The sequence below is a fragment of the Ranitomeya imitator genome, chromosome 2, assembly GCF_032444005.1.
Source record: "Ranitomeya imitator isolate aRanImi1 chromosome 2, aRanImi1.pri, whole genome shotgun sequence".
In the NCBI taxonomy this organism is placed as follows: Eukaryota; Metazoa; Chordata; class Amphibia; order Anura; family Dendrobatidae; genus Ranitomeya; species Ranitomeya imitator.
The window spans coordinates 198,647,086-198,670,566 of record NC_091283.1 but is presented as its reverse complement, the minus strand read 5'-3'; the positions used below and the strand labels follow the sequence as shown (position 1 = coordinate 198,670,566).

The window sequence follows — 23,481 nt, the reverse complement described above, 5'->3', positions numbered from 1 at the left end:
TTCTGCTGACGTCACTTCAACAGAGCAGCGGCTTCTTTTCTACTCTGCTCTCTTGATAGGACTGCTGGCGTCATGCCGATTGACAGCCACTGCCTAACTGGGAAGAGCCGGCTGTCAATTAGCATGACACGGGCAGTCACGACCCATCGACAAAGAAGCCCGGAAGAGCGAGAGCTGCTCTGTTGACGAGGAGCAGCTGAATCGCCAGCAGTAGCAGTCAGTGACCACTCTATGCCCACGCCGGGCAGAACAGGTAAGGTTTAAGTTAGTACTTGCCTTGTTTGTTTTTTTTTTTTTACCATGGGAATAAAAACTAACAAAGTCCTGGATAAACCCTTTAAGAGCATTGTGAGATTTAGGGTAAATCATCAACCTGTGTTGAGTGAGTGAGATATACCGATACCACCAAACATGCTTCATTACGTAAAGTATTGTCGATACACAAACAAAACACAAGAAAGTGACCTCGGATAACATACAGTATGCTGAAATAAAGGGGACAAAATACTGACAAGTCATAGTGAAAAGTTCATCTTTTCAAATGTCCACGTTAATCCAAACCCTGGTCATTTATCAGTTCTTACTTCCATCAAGTGTGAAGATAAATTCAACACAAAAGCTCACACAAAATATCGGCACAATATTTACGATACACCATTCTGCTACGGAGTCTGGACACTTACCACTTACACCTTGGTCGGCACGGTAAGGTCAGCACATAGGTTTATCCCAATGGCCACATGGTCTTGCTCTTGATGCTTTCAAGTGAAGCTTGTAGGCCAGGCGTCCCCTCTCCAGGTTCAGGCAGCACAATCCTCTGGGCAGTCCACACTTCTCGAATGATTTGGTTTGTACAACTCCGAATATCACCTACAAAAGTTTAGAAGAGAAAGTTTTTTTTGTTTTTTTTTTCACAATTCCTTGCTCCACTTCATCCAACGATTTTGAAGACGTAGCTAGAGATGCAACCCATGGTAGAGCATATGCTCACTGATATGTTTTCTTTTGAGTCTTTGCTTGGGTAGTAACCTGAGCTGGACAGCTCCGGTGGGGAAGGGGATATGACGTCTGTGTTCTTGAAATGTGACTCTGTCTCTTCTGCTAATGCAGACGTTTAACCCATCAATCAGAAGACATGATGGCAGAATGCCAAGAGACCTCATAAAAAGAACACTTTCGGTGTGAAACTGATTTAGTCCTTGCAGTGTGATACAATGACAACTCATTTTTGGTACGTCATGGAGGTTTAACAGGAAATTCATTTTCAAACGGACTAAAAAGGCTCGATTGTGCAAAAATCCGAGAATGCTTTCTGAAAAGTTACTGCTTGTATCATTGCTCATCACAAGACAGTACACCCCTTCATGTGCCATAAAATATGCAGAGTGATTTCACGTCTTCTCGAAAACAGAATATTCAATGAACAAATACATTAACAGCTAATGCTTGGAGAAAGGTCATTGGCTGTAAGCCATAGTCATCAACATTAACAGAAATAAACACGTGAAATAGATCACTCTGTAATGACGCTATATAATATATGAGTTTCGCTTTTTGTATTGAAGAACTGAAATAAATTAACTTTTTGACGATATTCTAATTTAATGAGAAACACATGTAATAAAGAATATAAATATGATGATACTCAATACTTTACTTTACTACTAAATGACCACCACACACTAACTAACATTCACTATGTAGACTAAAGTATTGAGATACCTGTAGTTTTTGATAGGCACAGGTGTATAACATCCAGGCCCCTCGCCGCCATCCCGAGTGTTTAAAATCCAGCCCCCTCGCTCCCAGTGTCTAATATTAGGCCCCCTGGTGTATAACATCCGGCCCCCTCGCCCTCCAGTGTATAACATCCAGCCCTCTGGCCCCCGATTCATAAAATTCGGCCCCCTCGCCACCCCTGGTGTATAACCTCTGCTCCCTCACCTTCCCCTCTTCCCCCCAGTGTATAAAATTCGTCCAGCTTGCCTCTCCCTGGTGTATAAGATTCGGCCCCCTCATCACACCCTGTTGTGTAACATCCGGCCCCCTCATCCCTCCCTGTTGTGTAACATCCGGCCCCCTCACCCTTCCCTGTTGTGCAACATCCGGCCCCCTCACCCTTCCCTGTTGTGTAACATCTGGCCCCCTCACCCTTCCCTGTTGTGTAACATCCGGACAACTCACCCTTCCCTGTTTTGTAACATCCGGCTCCCTCACCCTTCCCTGTTGTGTAAAATCAGGCCCCTTCACCCTTCCCTGTTGTGTAACATCTGGCCCCCTCACCCTTCCCTGCTGTGTAACATCCGGCCCCCTCACCCTTCCCTGCTGTGTAGCATCCGGCCCCCTCACCCCTCCCTGCTGTGTAACATCTGGCCCCCTCGCCCCTCCCCGGTATACAACATTATTATTTTTATGGGAATATTCTAATGGGGGTTTGACAGCGAAAATAAAATATTGTTAAATGTGCCTATAGAATTATATTAACAGAAAGAAGGGGGCAGGCTTAGCAACTGTACAGAGTAGTCAGCCAGGCTCCTTCACACAGAGCTCCAGTCACAGCTTAACTTTAAGGATATGTTTCCACCGTCAGAAATCCCTGCGCTTTGGACGCAGCGGATACCCCGCTCCGCCCAAAGCGTCTCCACAAGATAAATAGACATGCTGCAGTCTGGAAAGACGTGCCGCATGTCCGGTTACGCAGGTCCGCTGGATGCGGGCCTGCACGCATAGTAGAGATGGCAACACCCCATTATTTATAATAATCTCTGGAGGCAGAGTCTCGGGAAGATCTATGTCCGGCCCATAGATCTTAACAGCTCATTTACATACAACAAAAATGTGGATTTCTCTGGAATAAAACATCGGATCGTAGGTATCAAGGTATCATTTTATTCAGCTTCCTGGGCCCTACATGTTAATTAGGAGGGACGATCCTACGGACATTTTCATTTTACTCCTCGAATGTTTTTTCCCACTCTATGTGAACATATTTAGGTGTGCAACAATTGTACCTAAGACAGTAAAATGTGTAACACAGGAAACAGGATTGTGGAAGAATTGAATATAAAACTGCTCCAGGCTACAAAAACCTGTTTACACCAGCGGCCTCCCAGCTTTATTGTCCAATCCGGTCACACAGAAGACATTGCTCAGCTATTACACTACAGAAGACGATAATTTGATGACCGTGACAAAGGCTTTATTTGTGCTTTATGACACTTGAACTATCTGGGACAAGGTTTATCACATTACTCAGCCGCCTCACACCTTGTCATATACAACAGACTTTCTGAGCCGCCGACTATGCAGAACATTAAACTAGAGAAGATGATAGTGCTGAGCACGGATGTGACGACGCGCACCGGTTTTGTTGTTTGCTCTCTTGGCAGGAAAAATGCTGCGCTCTGAAGGCCCATTTTGCAGGATATACAGGATGCAGATTACATGTGTGCTTAAGAAATGCCGCAAGTAAGTAAACCACCCGCGCTGGGAATACAGGGAAATCATGCTCATTGCACAGCGTCACTATTCAGCAATCAGCAAAATGAAGAAATATGTCTAAAGCCCAGAAATAAAAACCTTTAAAGGGAACCTGTCAGCAGGATTGTGCACAGTAACCTACAGACAGCGTCAGGTTGGCGCAGTTACACTGATTACAATGATACCTGGTGATGAAATCCGTCTTGTGGTTGTTGTTTAATCTTTATTTTCAGCACCATATGAATAACCCCGCACAGGCCGCCCCGATGCACGAGCATAGCATTAACTTAAAACTGAAAATAAAGATCAAACAACAACTATTCTGGGGTCCTTTGGGCATCCCTGATGCCTGAATGCTGTTGTTATGGTATTTTCTCCTATGGCGGAACAAAACACTTCAATTAACAAACACGTATATGAATGAAGCGTTTTTTTTTTATTTATCCTTTAGACATTTCGAAGTTATGAACTTTTGTAATATGCTTCATAAACTAATTTTGTCTTTTTCTCTCGCAGACATTAGGCAGGAGTGTTGCCAGTTCATGCTCCTTTTAAAGCTGCTTCCAACTGCTGCTCAGCTCAGATTGCTACTCCATTTACAGCGTATGGCAGTTTGTGAGAGAAAGGAGAAAAATTAGGTAATGAATTATATTACAAGCATTCATAACTCTCCAAAGTTATAAATACCTACGGTAAATTTTTTTTAAAAAAAAGGTTATTTACCCTTAAACCCCTTAAGGACTGAGCCACTTTGTAGGTTAATGACAAGGCCTCATTTTTAAAATCTGACCAGTGTCACTTTATAAGGTAATAACTCTGGAACTGATTCTGAGATTGTTTTTTTTCGTGACATATTGTACTTCATGAAAGTGGTAACATTTGTTCAATATGACTTGTGTTTATTTATGAAAATATCAGAAATTGAGAATATTTTGAAAAATTTCACAAGTTTAAAAATTTTAATTTTTATGCCCTTAAACCAGAGTTATGTCACACAAAATAGTTAATAAATGATAAGTTGACCAGCGATTTCTCTTTTTTTCTAACAAAATTTACAAAATCCTATTTTTAGGGTCCACATCACATTTGAAGTGAGGAGCCTATATGACAGAAAATACCCAAAAATGACACCATTCTGCACCCCTCAAGGTGCTCAAAAAACCACATTCAAGACGTTTATTAACCCTTCAGGTGCTTCACAAAAGCTTATAAACATAAAGACAATTTTTTTTTTCACAAAATTACCAGGAAGATATTGGACCTCAAAAATTGTTACCCAAAAATTAGACAAATTCACGTTTTCTGGATTATTTTATATGTTGCAGATGGATAGGATTCGTGTTGCCAAAAAAGGATATGTTCTCATGATTACTTTTTCAGAAGGGTCAGCGCCAAAAAACCAGCCTGAAAAAATGCTAAAAAAAATACATAAAAGAATGAACATAAGCCTCTCTATGTAAAAATGACTTGATGTTCATATATTCAGTGTCTTGAGCGTCTTACCCGTTTCACATGTCGAAAATCGTCGAGTATCTAAACTTGACCATGCTTTCTCCACTTTGTTCTTTGAAGACGCGCCATTCTTTACAATACAAGGCAACGGGATGCCTCAAAAGACACCCGGAAAACGCTTGTACGTCTTTTTGAGAGTTGTCAATTAAGAAAGCGATGGTGCTTTCTTCAATGAGGAATGGAGAAAAAAAATTTAAAAAAAAAAAAACAACAAAAAAACAGCAGCACAAAAGATGTCCAAAATGACGATGGAAAAATAAAAAGGAAAGGACGATCAGGACAAAAAACGCCGATGTTTCCTGAAGCATCTTCCTCTTGTAAAAGACGTCGTGTGCACAAACCCCCTTTTAACGAGATGTAAAATCGTCAATGTGAATGGCCGCTCATATCAGGTCGTCGGCTCTAATTTACTACTTTTTATAAGCTGTGAAAGCCTCCTGGAATATAACGTGGTCTGCGGGAATTATCGCAACCCCCAAGTAACACTACACTGGGACAACACCGCGATGACACCAGACGAGCACCAAACTCGGCCGAATATCTTGTGCAGAATTAACTAAACATCTGTCCTACATAATAACATAGTTAAAATTAATAATAACCATATACAACCTCTGGAGAAATATGGGATTGTCTGAGCGGAGAGGAAAATCGAGAATACCAGTCTAACCACAGGTAGGACTGACAACTAGACGAATGCATTACTGGCAGGGGTCTTTGAATTCCCCTAATACACAGGTTTTCTAAGTCTTTGACAAAGCAAGAGCGTTAACTCATTATGTGACTCACTGCCCAACATGCAGCTTGTGGTAATAAAAATGTCCAAAAAAAAAAAAAAAGACTCCTAGCTATTATACTACATGAAAAAACAACCTAGGTAGTAAATGTGAGACAAAAACTCATCAAATTTAATGGCATACAGTGCGGAAAAAGGTAGTTAGTCAGCGACCAATTGTGCAAGTTCTCCCACTTAAAAAGAAGAGAGTGGCCTGTAATTGACATCACGGGTAGACCAGAGTCACAATGAGAAAACAAATCCAGAAAATCACCTTGTCTGATTTGGCAAGATTTATTTTGCAAATTATGGTGGAAAATAAGTATTTGGTCATTAAAAAAAATTCATTTCAATATTTTGTTATATATCCTTTGTTGGTAACGTTTCCTATAAGTCTTCACAAGGTTGGCACACACTGTTGGTGGTATGTTCGCCCATTCCTCCATGCAGATCTCCTCTAGAGCAGTGATGTTTTGGGCCAAACATGACGAGTTTTGTTTCTACCAAAACAGTTCTACTGTGGTTTCATCAGACCATATGACATCCTCCCAATACTCTTCTAGATAATCCAAATGCTCTCTAGCAAACTTCAGATGAGCCCGCACATGTACTGGCTTAACCAGGGGGACACGTCTGGCACTGCAGGATCTAAGTCACTGGCGGAATAGTGTGTTACTGATGGTAGCCTTTGTTACGGTTGTCGCTAGAGTTGAGCGACCTTGACCTTTTTAGAGTCGAGCCGGGTTTCGCGAAACCCGACTATGTCAAAAGTCGGGTCGAGTGAAATCGGCCGATTATGACGTAAAGTCGGGATCGACCGAAACACGAAACCCAATGCAAGTCAATGGGGCAGCATAGTCGGCAGTGAGTGGGGGCCAGGAAAACACCTAGAGTGCCCATTTTAATGTCAAAACCATCCATTCTTCTTAATGAAGCTTGTCAAGCGTAATTTACCTTATAATAATTGGAAGGCATTTGAAATTGGGGGTCATTTGGCTAAAGTTGTGGTGGGTAGGGCTGGTTCAAGTAATTAGTGGGCCCAGGAAATCTGGACCACGTCACGGCAGTGGAGCAGGGAGAGGTAAGTATTTCAACTTTGCAAGTGCTGTGAACCTGAGCAAGCAGGGGGGGCCCACTCGTTGGCATTGGCACTGGCACAGGGCCCCTCAAAGTACAGCGGTGTGTTTGCACGGCGGGGGCGCCTCCCACCGGCAGCAACACTTTTGCGTACTATGAGAGGCCCTGTGCCAGTGACGTCGCCAACTAGTATTCCTCCCCCCACCTGATGAAGGAACCTGCACTTTCATCTGCACCTTCCTCTTTGTCCCCGTGTAAGGTGGTATGGTATGCGGGAAGAGCAACCTGACTTTCAGCAGGGTCACAATGTTGTTGTGTAGCGTGCACGGGGAATGTTGCGTTATGGGTCAATGTACCAGCAGACTCATCTATCACTGGCTGGGCAATGGGCAGGATGAGGAGGAAACACAGATATAGGCCCAAAGAATAAAGTTGGCTAAATGCAGTTCAAAATTGATAACACAGGAATAACCAGGGGGCATTGCAGTGGAGGACAACTGGAATGAGAGGCTGACACAGAGAGTAGGCCCAAATCAGTAAGTAGTCGAAATGCAGTTCAAAATTGGCAACCGTAGTAAACAGGCGGCACAGCTTTGTTCAGTGGAGGAGAACAGCAAGGAGTGGCAGACACCGATAGTAGGCCCCAACCCAACTAGTAGGCCAAATGCAGTCTAACATTAACAACTACTTAACGAGCGCCTGAAAACGGAATTTCAGGACAGGAAACCAGGAGAACAGAAAGGAGTGGCAGACACCGATAGTAGGCCCCAAACCAACTAGTACGCCAAATGCAGTTGTTCCGTTTAACCACAATTTAATGAGAGCCTGAAGATAGAAGTTCAGGAAAGGCAACCTGGAGAACACCTTGGAGTGGAACACACCATCTCTCTACACCCCATACCCAATTTGTAGGCCTAATGCAGTGTAGTTTCCAAGAACTACTAAACGAGAGCCGGAAGATCGAAGCTCAGGAAAGGCAACCTGGAGAACACCTTGGAGTGGAACACACCATCTCTCTACACCCCATACCCAATTTGTAGGCCTAATGCAGTGTAGTTTCCAAGAACTACTAAACGAGAGCCGGAAGATCGAAGCTCAGGAAAGGCAACCTGGAGAACACCTTGGAGTGGAACACACCATCTCTCTACACCCCATACCCAATTTGTAGGCCTAATGCAGCGTAGTTTCCAACAACTACTAAACGAGAGCATGAAGATCGAAGAATTGGCGAGGAAACCTGGAGAGCACCTTGGAGTGGAACACACCATCTCTCTACACCCCATACACAATTTGTAGGCTTAATGCAGCGTAGTTTCCAACAACTACTAAACGAGAGCCGGAAGATCGAAGCTCAGGAAAGGCAACCTGGAGAACACCTTGGAGTGGAACACACCATCTCTCTACACCCCATACCCAATTTGTAGGCCTAATGCAGTGTAGTTTCCAAGAACTACTAAACGAGAGCCGGAAGATCGAAGCTCGGGAAAGGCAACCTGGAGAACACCTTGGAGTGGAACATACCATCTCTCTACACCCCATACCCAATTTGTAGGCCTAATGCAGTGTAGTTTCCAAGAACTACTAAACGAGAGCCGGAAGATCGAAGATCAGGAAAGGCAACCTGGGGAACACCTTGGAGTGTAACACACCATCTCTCTCCACCCGATACCCATTTTTTAGGCCTAATGCAGTGTAGTTTTCTACAACTACTAAACGAGAGTCGGAAGACCGAAGCAATGGCAAGGAAACCTGGGGAACACCTTGGAGTGTAACACACCATCTCTCTACACCCCATACCCAATTTGTAGGCCTAATGCAGTGTAGTTTCCAAGAACTACTAAACGAGAGCCGGAAGATCGAAGATCAGGAAAGGCAACCTGGGGAACACCTTGGAGTGTAACACACCATCTCTCTCCACCCGATACCCATTTTTTAGGCCTAATGCAGTGTAGTTTTCTACAACTACTAAACGAGAGTCGGAAGACCGAAGCAATGGCAAGGAAACCTGGGGAACACCTTGGAGTGTAACAAACCCTCTCTCTACACCACGGAAGGGCTGATTCTTAGGAAGGAAGGCTGTCGGAAAGAAGCAGGGCGCGTCCGAGGGTGATTATATTCTTATTAGGTATATACTCACCCTCGGACGCGCCCTGCTTCTTTATTTGTAATGAATGTTTATTTGCAATGTGGTTTTGACTTACTCTATTTTTTTGGTAAATAATGATTTAATTATTTTCATTGTTTTGCATCTTCTTTGCAATAATATAAAGAAGACGCGACAGGACAACACTCGGTGGATGCCATATCTGTGTTTTAAATTGAAAAAAACTTTCAGTTAACTACTTGCAGGAGAAAGTTATTGTAGCTGGTGGCCATTTTTAGTACTGTACCAGATTTTTGTTGTATGTGTTTGTTTTTAATGTTAAAATGTCTGCATTTGATATCTCTCCAGTATTTTCTTTTTTATAAGCAAAATACTTATTTTTATATTTTCTGATGTTGGTTCCAGGGGTACACGGGCAGCAGTGGTGTGGTCAGTGGAGGCCTAGTGGAAGGAGTGACCGCAGACAGGCATCGAAGGCCTAAAATAATAACACATGGCTGTAGGCAATTTTAAATTGGTTCCAGGGGTACACGGGCAGCAGTGGTGTGGTCAGTGGAGGCCTAGTGGAAGGAGTGACCGCAGACAGGCATCGAAGGCCTAAAGTAAAAAAATTGGGCTGGCTGTAGGCAATTTTAAATTGGTTCCAGGGGTACACGGGCAGCAGTGGTGTGGTCAGTGGAGGCCTAGTGGAAGGAGTGACCGCAGACAGGCATCGAAGGCCTAAAGTAAAAAAATTGGGCTGGCTGTAGGCAATTTTAAATTGGTTCCAGGGGTACACGGGCAGCAGTGGTGTGGTCAGTGGAGGCATATTGTAAGGAGTGACCGCAGACAGGCATCGAAGGCCTAAAATAATAACACATGGCTGTAGGCAATTTTAAATTGGTTCCAGGGGTACACGGGCAGCAGTGGCCTGGTCAGTGTAGTAGTAGTGGAAAGAATGGACCGCAGACAGGCATCGAAGGCCTAGAATAAACAAATTGGGCTGGCTGTAGGCAATTTTAAATTGGTTCCAGGGGTACACGGGCAGCAGTGGTGTGGTCAGTGGAGGCCTAGTGGAAGGAGTGACCGCAGACAGGCTTCCAAGGCCTAACATAACAAAAATGTCAATACAATGGTACTGTCAGTGGCAGGCATTGAAGGATGTCAGCGCATAGACTAAACATTGGTGGAGCTGTGAGATAATTTTGCAAGTGGTAGAGCACTGTTTGAGCTGGGGGGAGGGGAACTGTCTTGTGGCCGGCGGTACAGGCCCAGGGCCCCTCATATTACAACGGTGTGTCTGACGTTGGGTGCGCACCACCACCGCCAGAGACACTTTATTGTACTAGGAGGGACCCAGTGGCAGTGCCGTCGACCAACAGCGGGCACACCCACCTCTTCAGACAAACAGCACTCTCACGGGTGCTGTCGCCAAGTGTCGATACCACGGCCCCGTGTGGGGAGTTTGGCCATTTAGTGAGGTGTAAACATGTCGTATGCTGGACAATCAGGTGCAGAAAATTACGAGATTGGAAAAGGCATTCAGAATAGTCCACAGGCAAGACCTTTTCATAGGAAAGCTAGGTGTCGGCCGGGCAAGGTGGGGCAAAAGATTTCGAAATCCAGTTGTGGTTCATTTTAATGAAGGTTAGATCATCTACATTTTGGGTAGCCAGACGAGTCCTTTTTTCTGTTAGTATTGAACCTGCAGCACTGAATACTCTTTCTGATAGGACACTAGCTGCCGGGCAAGCAAGCTCCTGCAATGCATATTCTGCCAATTCTGGCCAGGTGTCTAATTTTGATGCCCAGTAATCAAATGGGAATGACGGTTGAGGGAGAACATCGATAAGGGATGAAAAATAGTTTGTAACCATACTGGACAAATGTTGTCTCCTGTCACTTTGAATTGATGCTGCAGTACCTGTCCTGTCTGCGGTCATAGCAAAATCACTCCACAACCTGGTCAGAAAACCCCTCTGGCCAACGCCACTTCTGATTTCTGCCCCTCTAACTCCTCTGGTCTGCTGGCCCCTGCAGCTCGTGTGAGAACGATCACGGGCGCTGTGTGCAGGGAATGCCAGAAGAAAACGGTCAACCAACAAGAGTTGATTGTTTGGTTGCTAATATTAGTTCCAAGTTCTCATGTGGCATTATATTTTGCAATTTGCCTTTATAGCGAGGATCAAGGAGGCAGGCCAACCAGTAATCGTCATCGTTCATCATTTTAGTTATGCGTGTGTCCCTTTTGAGGATACGTAAGGCATAATCCGCCATGTGGGCCAAAGTTCCAGTTCTCAAATCTGCGGTTGTGCTTGGTTGAGGGGCAGTTTCAGGCAAATCCACGTCACTTGTGTCCCTCCAAAAACCAGAACCCGGCCTTGCCGCGCCACCAATTTCCAGTAGCCCCGGAAAAGCTTCCTCATTAAAAATATAATCATCCCCATCATCCTCCTCGTCCTCCTCCTCCTCTTCGCCCGCTAACTCGTCCTGTACACTGCCCTGGCCAGACAATGGCTGACTGTCATCAAGGCTTTCCTCTTCCTCAGCTGCAGACGCCTGATCCTTTATGTGCGTCAAACTTTGCATCAGCAGACGCCTTTGTTGGGATGCTCATGCTTATTATGGCGTTGTCTGCACTAACCAGCCGTGTGCATTCCTCAAAACACTGAAGGACTTGACACATGTCTTGAATCTTCGACCACTGCACACCTGACAACTCCATGTCTGCCATCCTACTGCCTGCCCGTGTATGTGTATCCTCCCACAAAAACATAACAGCCCGCCTCTGTTCGCACAGTCTCTGAAGCATGTGCAGTGTTGAGTTCCACCTTGTTGCAACGTCTATGATTAGGCGATGCTGGGGGAAGGTTCAAAGAACGCTGATAGGTCTGCATACGGGTGGAGTGTACGGGCGAACGGCGGATATGTGAGCAAAGTCCACGCACTTTGAGGAGCAGGTCGGATAACCCCGGATAACTTTTCAGGAAGCACTGCACCACCAGGTTTAAGGTGTGAGCCAGGCAAGGAATGTGTTTCAGTTGGGAAAGGGAGATGGCAGCCATGAAATTCCTTCCGTTATCACTCACTACCTTGCCTGCCTCAAGATCTACAGTGCCCAGCCACGACTGCGTTTCTTTCTGCAAGAACTCGGACAGAACTTCCGCGGTGTGTCTGTTGTCGCCCAAACACTTCATAGCCAATACAGCCTGCTGACGTTTGCCAGTAGCTGCCCCATAATGGGAGACCTGGTGTGCAACAGTGGCAGCTGCGGATGGAGTGGTTGTGCGACTGCGGTCTGTGGACGAGCTCTCGCTTCTGCAGGAGGACGAAGAGGAGGAGGAGGGGGTGTGAACGGCTACAGCCAACTGTTTCCTAGACCGTGGGCTAGGCAGAACTGTCCCAAACTTGCTGTCCCCTGTGGACCCTGCATCCACCACATTTACCCAGTGTGCCGTGATGGACACGTAACGTCCCTGGCCATGCCTACTGGTCCATGCATCTGTTGTCAGGTGCACCTTTGTGCTCACAGATTGCCTGAGTGCGCTCTTTAACATGCTGGTGGAGGGCTGGGATGGCTTTTCTGGAAAAAAAGTGTGGACTGGGTAGCTCGTAGCGTGGTACAGCGTAGTCCATCAGGGCTTTGAAAGCTTCGCTTTCAACTAACCGGTAGGGCATCATCTCTAACGAGATTAGTCTAGCTATGTGGGCGTTCAAACCCTGTGTACGCGGATGCGAGGCTAAGTACTTCCTTTTTCTAACCATAGTCTCATGTAGGGTGAGCTGGACTGGAGAGCTGGAGATCGTGGAACTAGCGGGGGTGCCGGTGGACATGGCAGACTGAGAGACGGTGGGAGATGGTATTGTTGCCGCCGGTGCCCTAGATGCAGTGTTTCCTACTACAAAACTGGTGATTCCCTGACCCTGACTGCTTTGGCCTGGCAAAGAAACCTGCACAGATACTGCAGGTGGTGCGGAAAATGGTGGCCCTACACTGCCGGAAGGGATGTTGCGTTGCTGACTAGCTTCATTGGCCGAGGGTGCTACAACCTTAAGGGACGTTTGGTAGTTAGTCCAGGCTTGCAAATGCATGGTGGTTAAATGTCTATGCATGCAACTTGTATTGAGACTTTTCAGATTCTGTCCTCTGCTTAAGGTAGTTGAACATTTTTGACAGATGACTTTGCGCTGATCAATTGGATGTTGTTTAAAAAAATGCCAGGCTGCACTCTTTCTAGCATCGGATACCTTTTCAGGCATTGCAGACTGAGCTTTAACCGGATGGCCACGCTGTCCTCCAACAGGTTTTGGCTTTGCCACGCGTTTTGGGCAAGATACGGGCCCGGCAGATGGAACCTGTTGCGATGTTGATGCCTGCTGCGGCCCCTCCTCCTCCGCTTCAGAACTGCTGCCGCCTGCACCCTGTTCCCCCAATGGCTGCCAATCGGGGTCAAGAACTGGGTCATCTATTACCTCTTCTTGTAGCTCGTGTGCAACTTCGTCTGTGTCACTGTGTCGGTCGGTGGTATAGCGTTCGTGATGGGGCAACATAGTCTCATCAGGGTCTGATTCTTGATCATTACCCTGCGAGGGCAATGTTGTGGTCTGAGTCAAAGGACCAGCATAGTAGTCTGGCTGTGGCTGTGCATCAGTGCACTCCATGTCAGATTCAACTTGTAATGGGCATGGACTGTTAACTGCTTCACTTTCTAAGCCAGGGACGGTATGTGTAAAGAGCTCCATGGAGTAACCCGTTGTGTCGCCTGCTGCATTCTTCTCTGTTGTTGTTTTTGCTGAAGAGGACAAGGAAGCGACTTGTCCCTGACCGTGAACATCCACTAACGACGCGCTGCTTTGACATTTACCAGTTTCACGAGAGGAGGCAAAAGAGCTAGAGGCTGAGTCAGCAAGATAAGCCAAAACTTGCTCTTGCTGCTCCGGCTTTAAAAGCGGTTTTCCTACTCCCAGAAAAGGGAGCGTTCGAGGCCTTGTGTAGCCAGACGACGAACCTGGCTCCACAACTCCAGACTTAGGTGCAATATTTTTTTTCCCACGACCAGCTGATGCTCCACCACTACCACTACCCTCATTACCAGCTGACAATGAACGCCCCCGGCCACGACCTCTTCCACCAGACTTCCTCATTGTTTTAAAAACGTAAACAAACTAACGGTATTTGTTGCTGTCACACAAATTACACGGTGAGCTATAACTTCAGCATGATTTAGCTACCCCTTTACAGGTGAGTGAGACCACAACGAAAATCAGGCACAATGTTACACACTCTGTTGTTGGTGGCAACAAATGAGAGAGATGCCACACAAGCAGGACTGTCACTGAAGCACAAATGTAAATATTAATCTCCCACTGATTTGTTTTTTTTTTTTTTTTCAGGGAGACTTTAGGGAAAAAAAATAATAGAATAATATGATTTTTTCAGGAAGAATTTAGAAACCAAATAAAATAAAATGATTTTTTCAGGGAGAATTTAGAAAACAAATAAAACAAAAAAAGGCTTGCTATGGCCCACTGAGTGAGAGATGACGCACACAGGAGTCAGGAGTGGCACACAAGCCCAGAGGCCAATATTTATCTCCCACTGATTGATGTAGTGATTTTTTCAGGTAGATTTTGGAACCCAAATCAAGCTAAAAAAATAATAGGCTTTCTATTGCCCACAATTGGAGAGAGAGATGGCACACCCAGGAGTCAAGACTGGCACACAAGCAGAAAGGGCAATATTAATCTCCCACTGTTTTTTTTTTTTTTTTTTTTTTCAGCGAGACTTTAGGAAAAATAAATAATAGAATAAAATGATTTTTTCAGGTAGAATTTAGAACCCAAATAAAGCAAAAAAAAAAAAAAAAAGGGCTTTCTATGGCCCACTGAGTGAGTGATGATGCACACAGGAGTCAGGAGTGGCACACAAGCCCTGAGGCCAATATTTTTCTCCCACTGATTGATGTAGTGATTTTTTCAGGTAGATTTTAGAACCCAAATCAAGCAAAAAAATAAATAGGCTTTCTATGGCCCACTGAGTGAGAGATGACACAGACAGGGATGGCACTCTAGCAGAAATGCCAATCTTAATCTCCCACAAAAAAAAAAAAAAGGAACTGTCCTTCAATTACTATCTCCCTGCAGTAATCTCAGCCAGGTATGGCAGGCAGCAATAAGGAGTGGACTGATGCACAAATTAAATAAAAAGTGTGGACAAACAAACAAGATAGCTGTGCAGAAAGGAAGGAACAAGAGGATTTGTGCTTTGAAAAAAGCAGTTGGTTTGCACAGCGGCGTACACACAGCAATGCAGCTATCAGTGAGCCTTCTAGGGCAGCCCAATGAGCTACAGCGCTGAGGGGAAAAAAAAAAAAAAAAAAATGTAGCTTCCACTGTCCCTGCACACCGAAGGTGGTGTTGGGCAGTGGAAATCGCTACAGCACAAGCGGTTTGGTGGTTAATGGACCCTGCCTAACGCTATCCCTGCTTCTGACGAAGCGGCAGCAACCTCTCCCTAAGCTTAGATCAGCAGCAGTAAGATGGCGGTCGGCGGGAACGCCCCTTTATAGCCCCTGTGACGCCGCAGACAGCAAGCCAATCACTGCAATGCCCTTCTCTAAGATGGTGGGGACCAGGACCTATGTCATCACGCTGCCCACACTCTGCGTTTACCTTCATTGGCTGAGAAATGGCGCTTTTCGCGTCATTGAAACGCGACTTTGGCGCGAAAGTCGCGTACCGCATGGCCGACCCCGCACAGGGGTCGGATCGGGTTTCATGAAACCCGACTTTGCCAAAAGTCGGCGACTTTTGAAAATGAACGACCCGTTTCGCTCAACCCTAGTTGTCGCAGCTCTATGCAGGTCATTCACTAGGTCCCCCATGCGGTTCTGGGATTTTTGCTCACCGTTCTTGTGATCATTTTGACCCCACGGGGAGAGATCTTGCGTGGAGCCCCAGATCGGGGGAGATTATCAGTGGTCTTTTATGTCTTCCACTTTCTTATTATTGCTCCCACAGTTGATTTTATCACATCCAGCTGCTTGCCTACTGCAGATTCAGTCTTTCCAGCCTGGTGCAGGGCTACAATTTTGTTTCTGGTGTCCTTCAACAGCTCTTTGGTCTTCATCATAGTGGAGTTGGGCATGTGACAGTTTGAGGTTGTGGACAGGTGTCTTTTATACTGATAATTTCACACAGGTGCCATTACTACAGGTAGTGAGTGGAGGACAAATGAGGCTCTTAAAGAAGAAGTTACAGGTACACACTTCAAAAAGCACAGGAAAATGGTTTGAGAGAAAACACTGGAGACCTCTAAGGTGGCCAGCAATGAGTCCAGACCTGAATCCCATAGAACACCTGTGGAGAGATCTAAAAAATGGCAGTTTGGAGAAGGCACCCTTCAAATATCAGGGACCTGGAGCAGTTTGCCAAAGAAGAATGATCTAAAATTCCAGCAGAGCATTGTAAGAAACTCATTGATGGTTACCGGAAGCGGTTGGTCGCAGTTATTTTGGCTAAAGGTTGTGCAACCAAGTATTAGGCTGAGGGTGCCAATACTTTTGTCTGGCCCATTTTTGGAGTTTTGTGTGAAATGATCAATGTTTTGCTTCATTCTCTTTTGTGTTTTTTCATTTAAGACAAATTAAATGAAGATAATAATACCAAATAATTTGTGTTTGCAATCATTTTCAGGAAGAAACTGAGTATTATCTGATAGAACTGCAGGGGTGTCAATACTTTTGGCCGTGACTGTAACAGAATGGGGAACATATATACAGTAGAGACCAAAATTTTGGACACACCATATTTAAAGATTTTCTGTATTTTCATGACTATGAAAATTGTACATTCACACTGAAGGCATCAAAACTATGAATTAACACATGTGGAATTATATACTTAACAAAAAAGTGTGAAGCAACTGAAAATAAGTCTTATATTCTAGGTTCTTCAAAATAGCCACCTTTTGCTTTGATGACTGCTTTGCACACTCTTGGCATTCTCTTGATGCGCTTCAAGACGTAGTCACCGGGAATGGTCTTCCAACAATCTTGAAGGAGTTCCCAGAGATGCTTAGCACTTGTTGAACCTTTTGCCTTCACTCTGCGGTCCAGCTCACCCCAAACCATCTCGATTGGGTTCAGGTCTGGTGACTGTGGAGGCCAGGTCATCTAATAGCACCACATCACTCTCCTTCTTGGTCAAATAGCCCTTACACAGCCTGCAAGTGTGTTTGGGGTCATTGTCCTGTTGAAAAATACTGTAAATGATGGTCCAACTAAACGCAAACCGGATGGAATAGCATGCCGCTGCAAGATGCTGTGGTAGCCATGCTGGTTCAGTATGCCTTCAACTTTGAATAAATCCCCAACAGTGTCACCAGCAAAGCACCCCCACACCATCACACCTCCTCCTCCATGCTTCACGGTGGGAATCAAGCATGTAGAGTCCATCCGTTCACCTTTTCTGCGTCGCACAAAGACACGGTGGTTGGAACCAAAGATCTCAAATTTGGACTCATCAGACCAAAGCACAGATTTCCACAGGTCTAATGTCCATTCCTTGTGTTCTGCAGCCCAAACAAGTCTCTTCTGCTTGTTGTCTGTCCTTAGCAGTGGTTTCCTAGCAGTTATTTTACCATGAAGGCCTGCTGCACAAAGTCTCCTCTTAACAGTTGTTGTAGAGATGTGTCTGCTGCTAGAACTCTGTGTGGCATTGACCTGGTCTCTAATCTGAGCTGCGATTTCTGAGGCTGGTGACTTGGATAAACTTCTCATCAGAAGCAGAGGTGACTCTTGGTCTTCCTTTCCTGGGGCAGCCCTCATGTGAGCCAGTTTCTTTGTAGCGCTTGATGGTTTTTGCACCTGCACTTGGGGACACTTTTAAAGTTTTCCCAACTTTTCGGACTGACTGACCTTCATATCTCAAAGTAATGATGGCCACTCGTTTTTCTTTACTTAGCTGCTTTTTTCTTGCCATAATACAAATTCTAACAGTCTATTCAGTAGGACTATCAGCTGTGTATCCACCAGACTTCTGCTCAACACAACTGATGGTCCCAACCCCATTTATAAGGCAAGAAATCCCACTTATTAAAGTGAACCTGTCACCCCGAAAATCGCGGGTGAGGTAAGCCCACCGGCATCAGGGGCTTATCTACAGCATTCTGTAATGCTGTAGATAAGCCCCCGATGTTACCTGAAAGAGGAGAAAAAGACGTTAGATTATACTCACCCAGGGGCGGTCCCGCTGCTGGTCCGGTCGGATGGGCGTCTCTGGTCCGCTGCGGCGCCTCCCATCTTCATTCCAAGACGTCCTCTTCTGATCTTCAGCCACGGCTCCGGCGCAGGCGTACTTTGTCTGCCCTGTTGAGGGCAGAGCAAAGTACTGCAGTGCGCAGGTGCTGGGAAAGGTCAGAGAGGCCCGGCGCCTGCGCACTGCAGTACTTTGCTCTGCCCTCAACAGGTCAGACAAAGTACGCCTGCGCCGGAGCCGTGGCTGAAGATCAGAAGAGGACGTCTTGGAATGAAGATGGGAGGCGCCGCAGCGGACCAGAGACGCCCATCCGACCGGACCAGCAGCGGGACCGCCCCTGGGTGAGTATAATCTAACACAACTGATGGTCCCAACCCCATTTATAAGGCAAAAAATCCCACTTATTAAACCTGACAGGGCACACCTGTGAAGTGAAAACCATTCCCGGTGACTACCTCTTGAAGCTCATCAAGAGAATGCGAAGAGTGTGCAAAGCAGTCATCAAAGCAAAAGGTGGCTACTTTGAAGAACCTAGAATATAAGACATATTTTCAGTTGTTTCACACTTTTTTGTTAAGTACCGTATATACTCTAGTATAAGCCGAGATTTTCAGCCCAAATTTTTGGGCTGAAAGTGCCCCTCTCTGCTTATACTCGAGTCACGGTCTGTGGCAGGGTCGGCGGGTGAGGGGGAGAGGGCGCTGAGACATACTTACCTGCTTCCGGGGCTCCTGGCGCTCCCCCTGCCGTCCCACGGTCTCCGGGTGCCGCAGATCTTCCCCTGTTCAGCGTGGGACCGCTCATTAGGAAAATGAATATGGACTCCACTCCCATAGGGGTGGAGCCGCATATTCATTTCTCTAATCAGCAGTAACGGTGACCGCTGATAGAGGAAGAGGCTGCGGCACCGGAGACCAGCTGTCCGGGAGAAGGAGCGGGACGCCGGGAGCAGGTAAGTATCGCATATTCACCTATCCCCGTTAGACACGCAGGGCGTCGCTCCATCTTCCCGGCGTCTCTCCGCTCTGACTGTGCAGGTCAGAGGGCGCGATGACGCATATAGTGTGCGCACCGCCCTCTGCCTGAACAGTCAGTGCAGAGAGACAGCAGGACGAGACGCACACCGGCACAGCTATGGGGCAATAATGAACGGTGCAGAGCATTGTATATGGGGCACAGCTTTATATGGAGCATCTATGGGCCCATCATGAACTGTATGGAGCATTATATGGGGCTCCTGATTCAATATGGATATTCAAAAACACTTAACCTACTGATGTCTCAATTAATTTTACCTTTATTGGTATCTATTTTTATTTTTGACATTAACCGGTAGCTGCTCCATTTTCCACCCTACTAGGCTTATACTCGAGTCAATAAGTTTTCCCAGTTTTTGTGGCAAAATTAGGGGGGTAGGCTTATACTCGGGTCGGCTTATACTCGAGTATATACGGTATGTAGTTCCACATGTGTTAATTCATAGTTTTGATGCCTTCAGTGTGAATTTACAATTTTCATAGTCATGAAAATACAGAAAAATCTTTAAATGAGAAGGTTTGTCCAAACTTTTGGGCTGTACTGTATATACCAAGATGGGGAACATATATACCAGGATGGGCGACATATATACCAGGATGGGCGACATATACACCCCGATGGGCGACATATACACCCCGATGGGCGACATATACACCACGATGGGCGACATATACACCCCGATGGGCGACATATACACCACGATGGGCGACTTATATACCAGGATGGGTGACATATACACCAGGAAGGGAAACCTACACACCAAGATTGGAAGCATACACACCAAGATGGGGAACATATATACCAGGATGAGGGACATGTATACCAGGATGAGGGACATGTATACCAGGATGGGCGACATATACACCAGGATGAGCGACATATACACCAGGATGGGCGACATATACACCAGGATGGGCGACATATACACCAGGATGGGCGACATATACACCAGGATGGGCGACATATACACCAGGATGGGCGACATATACACCAGGATGGGCGACATATACACCACGATGGGCGACATATACACCACGATGGGCGACATATACACCACGATGGGCGACATATACACCACGATGGGCGACATATACACCACAATGGGCGACATATACACCAGGATGGGCGACATATACACCAGGATGGGCGACATATACACCAGGATGGGCGACATATACACCAGGATGGGCGACATATACACCAGGATGGGCGACATATACACCAGGATGGGCGACATATACACCAGGATGGGCGACATATACACCAGGACCGGCGACATATACACCAGGACGGGCGACATATATACCAGGATGGGCAACATATATACCAGGAAGGGAAACCTACACACCAAGATTGGGAGCATACACACCAAGATGGGGAACATATATACCAGAATGGGCGACTTATATACCAGAATGGGCTACTTATATACCAGGATGGGAGACATATATACCAAGATGGGGGACATACACACCTGGATGTGGGATATCGGACCCCAGTTACGCCATTGGCCATACACAAAAAGTAATCAGAACATGAATTCGACAAGACTATCCCAAACCAAAGCGGCTAGGTAATGAAGACTTGGATGATCTGGATTCAATTGCGGGATATACGCGAATAGTTTTACTTTTACCCTGAATACAGGCGATAAGCGTATGTGTGTGCTAATGTATGAAAATAATCCATGTACAGAAGAGCGGTGGTATGTCGTGCCCACATACTGTAAAACAATGAGTGCATTGTGATTTCTCCATTACGGACTGCCATACTAGCCAAAGTTCTTCACTGACCACAATTTGGAATCTGTTTGTGCAACTGACTCAATCTTGTCTGTTATCTCGAAGGCGAGCTGTATGCAAACTCCGTCCCCTCCAGACATCTGTCGTAGACGAGCCAACATAAGTTCATCCACAGATGGGCTCAGTCTCGGATTCTGCACTGACACAAGAAACGCTGACACTGAATGCCAAAACTGCAGTGATAACTCTGTCTTGTTGTGGTCGAATGTGACCGTGCTACTTCCTGACATCTAACATGACACCGATCTGGCCGGGATCCTTGGCCGTCTGTGTAACTGACTTCCTGCCTAGCCCCTGGAAGCGATACGCAGGATGTGATGGGTCAGCTGTCCTGTGAACCCAGCGCCGTACAATTATCACCCCGGTACAGACACAGAACCATCCATTCCCTTAAATTAAAACCATCGTTTTATTTTTTTTTCCCCATAAATCAAGATTACTCATGAAAATAGGAAACTTTGTAATATCTCTTTTTAAAGAAATCTGCTTCTTTCTCCTCCTGGATTGATCGATCGTTCCCAAAATTCTCAGTTCACGGGTAAAATCTGTCTTCAGTGAATACAGAGTGATACAACTTTACGAGCACCAACTGTCATCTATGTGGAACTCAGCAGAATGTCTGCATCTGTCTCTAGCGCCTCTCTCCTCCATAGAATCGTAAAAGCACCAACTGTCATCTCCTATCTGTGTATAAATAATACGCCTTCAATGGATGCAGGTTTCATCTTGAATTGAGAATGAGAGATCAGCTCTGGAAGAGAAAGAAGCAGAATTCTCTGATAAAATATATTGCAAAGGTTCTAAGAGAGGAGAGGGGGGTTTCTTGGCGCTCACCACAATGTACGGTAAATCAGATGAGACTGTAAATTCACAGGCGGGCGCCGATCCCGCTGGTGAGTGCAGCCAATGTACAGTGGAGAAAATAAGTATTTGATACACTACCTACTTTGCAAGTTTTCCCAACTACAAAGAATGCAGAGGTCTGTATTTTTTTATCGTTAGGTACACATCACCTGTGAGACACAGAATATAAAAATAAAAAAACAAAAAATCACATTGTATAATTTTTACGTAATTAATTTGCATTTTACTGCAAAGAAAAACTTTGCATAGAAAAAGTGAACTTAATATTTGGTACAGAAACCTTGGTTTGCAATTACAGAGGTCTGATGTTTCCTGTAGTTCTTGATGAAGTTTGCACACACTGCAGCAGGGATTTTGGCCCACTCCTCCATACAGATCTTCTCCAGATATTTCAGATTTCGGGGCTGTCACTGGGCAACATGGAGTTTCAGCTCCCTTCAAAGATTTTCTATTGGGTTCAGGTCTGAAGACTGTCTAGGCCACTCCAGAACCTTGAAATGTTTCTTATGTAGCCATTCCTTAGTTGCCCTGGCTTTGTGTTTCAGGTCATTGTCATGCTGGAAGACCCAGCCACGACCCATCTTCAATTCTCTTACTGAAGGAAGGAGGTAGTTGGCCAAAAGCTCCCGATACATGACCCCATCCATCCTTCCTTCAATACGGTGCAGTCATCCTGTCCCCTTTGCAGAAAAGCACACCCAAAGTATGATGTTTCTCCACCATGTTTCACAGTTGGGATGGTGTTCTTGGGGTTGAACTCATCATTCTTCCTCCAAACATATTGACTGGAGTTGACACTAAAAGTTCTATTTTGGTCTCATCTGACCACATGACCTTCTCCCATGCCTCCTCTGGATCATCCAGATGGTCATTGGTGAACTTCAAATGGGCCTGGACATGTGCTGGCATGAGCAGGGGGACCTTGTGTGCCCTGCAGGATTTTAATTCATGACGGCGTAGTGCATTACTAATGGTAATGTTTGAGAATATGGTCCCAGCTCTCTTCAGGTCATTGACCAGGTCTTTCCAGATTCCTGACCTTTCTCAGAATCATCCTTACCCCACAAGGCAAGATCTGGCTTGGAGCCCTAGGCTGAGGAAGATTGACAGTCATCTTGTGTTTCTTCCATATTCTAAATAATTGTGACATAATTTGTTGCCATCTCACCAAGCTGCTTGCCTATTGTACTGTAGCCCATCCCAGCCTTGTGCAGGTCTACAATTTTGTCCCTGGTGTCCTTAGACAGCTCTTTGGTCTTGGCCATGGTAGAGAGGTTGGAGTGTGATTGATTGTGTGGACAGGTGTCTCTTATACAGGTAATTAGGTCAAACAGGTGCTATTAATACAGGTAATGAGTGCAGAGTAGGAGGCTTCTTAAAGAAAAACTAACAGGTCTGTGAGAGCCAGAATTCTTGCTGGTTGGTCGGTGATTAAATACTTATTTCATGCAATAAAATCCTATTTAATTATGTAAGAATCATACAATGTGATTTTATGGATTTTTTTTTTAGATTGTCTCTCACAGGTAAAGTGCACCTACAATAAAAAATTACAGACCTCTCCATTCTTTGTAGGTGGGAAAACTTGCAAA

At 45.5% G+C, this 23,481-nt stretch overlaps 1 protein-coding gene across 3 annotated transcripts in view; it reads right to left on the bottom strand.

The window, feature by feature from the left end:
* NEK6 (NIMA related kinase 6) overlaps window positions 1–23,481 on the bottom strand; it is a 238,731-nt gene that overhangs the window by 169,889 nt on the left and 45,361 nt on the right. For all 3 annotated transcript variants that reach the window (XM_069748463.1, XM_069748464.1, XM_069748467.1), the window contains exon 2: window positions 684–870. The gene's annotated coding sequence lies outside the window, so the exon portion shown is untranslated. The remainder of the gene's footprint in view (window positions 1–683; window positions 871–23,481) is intronic.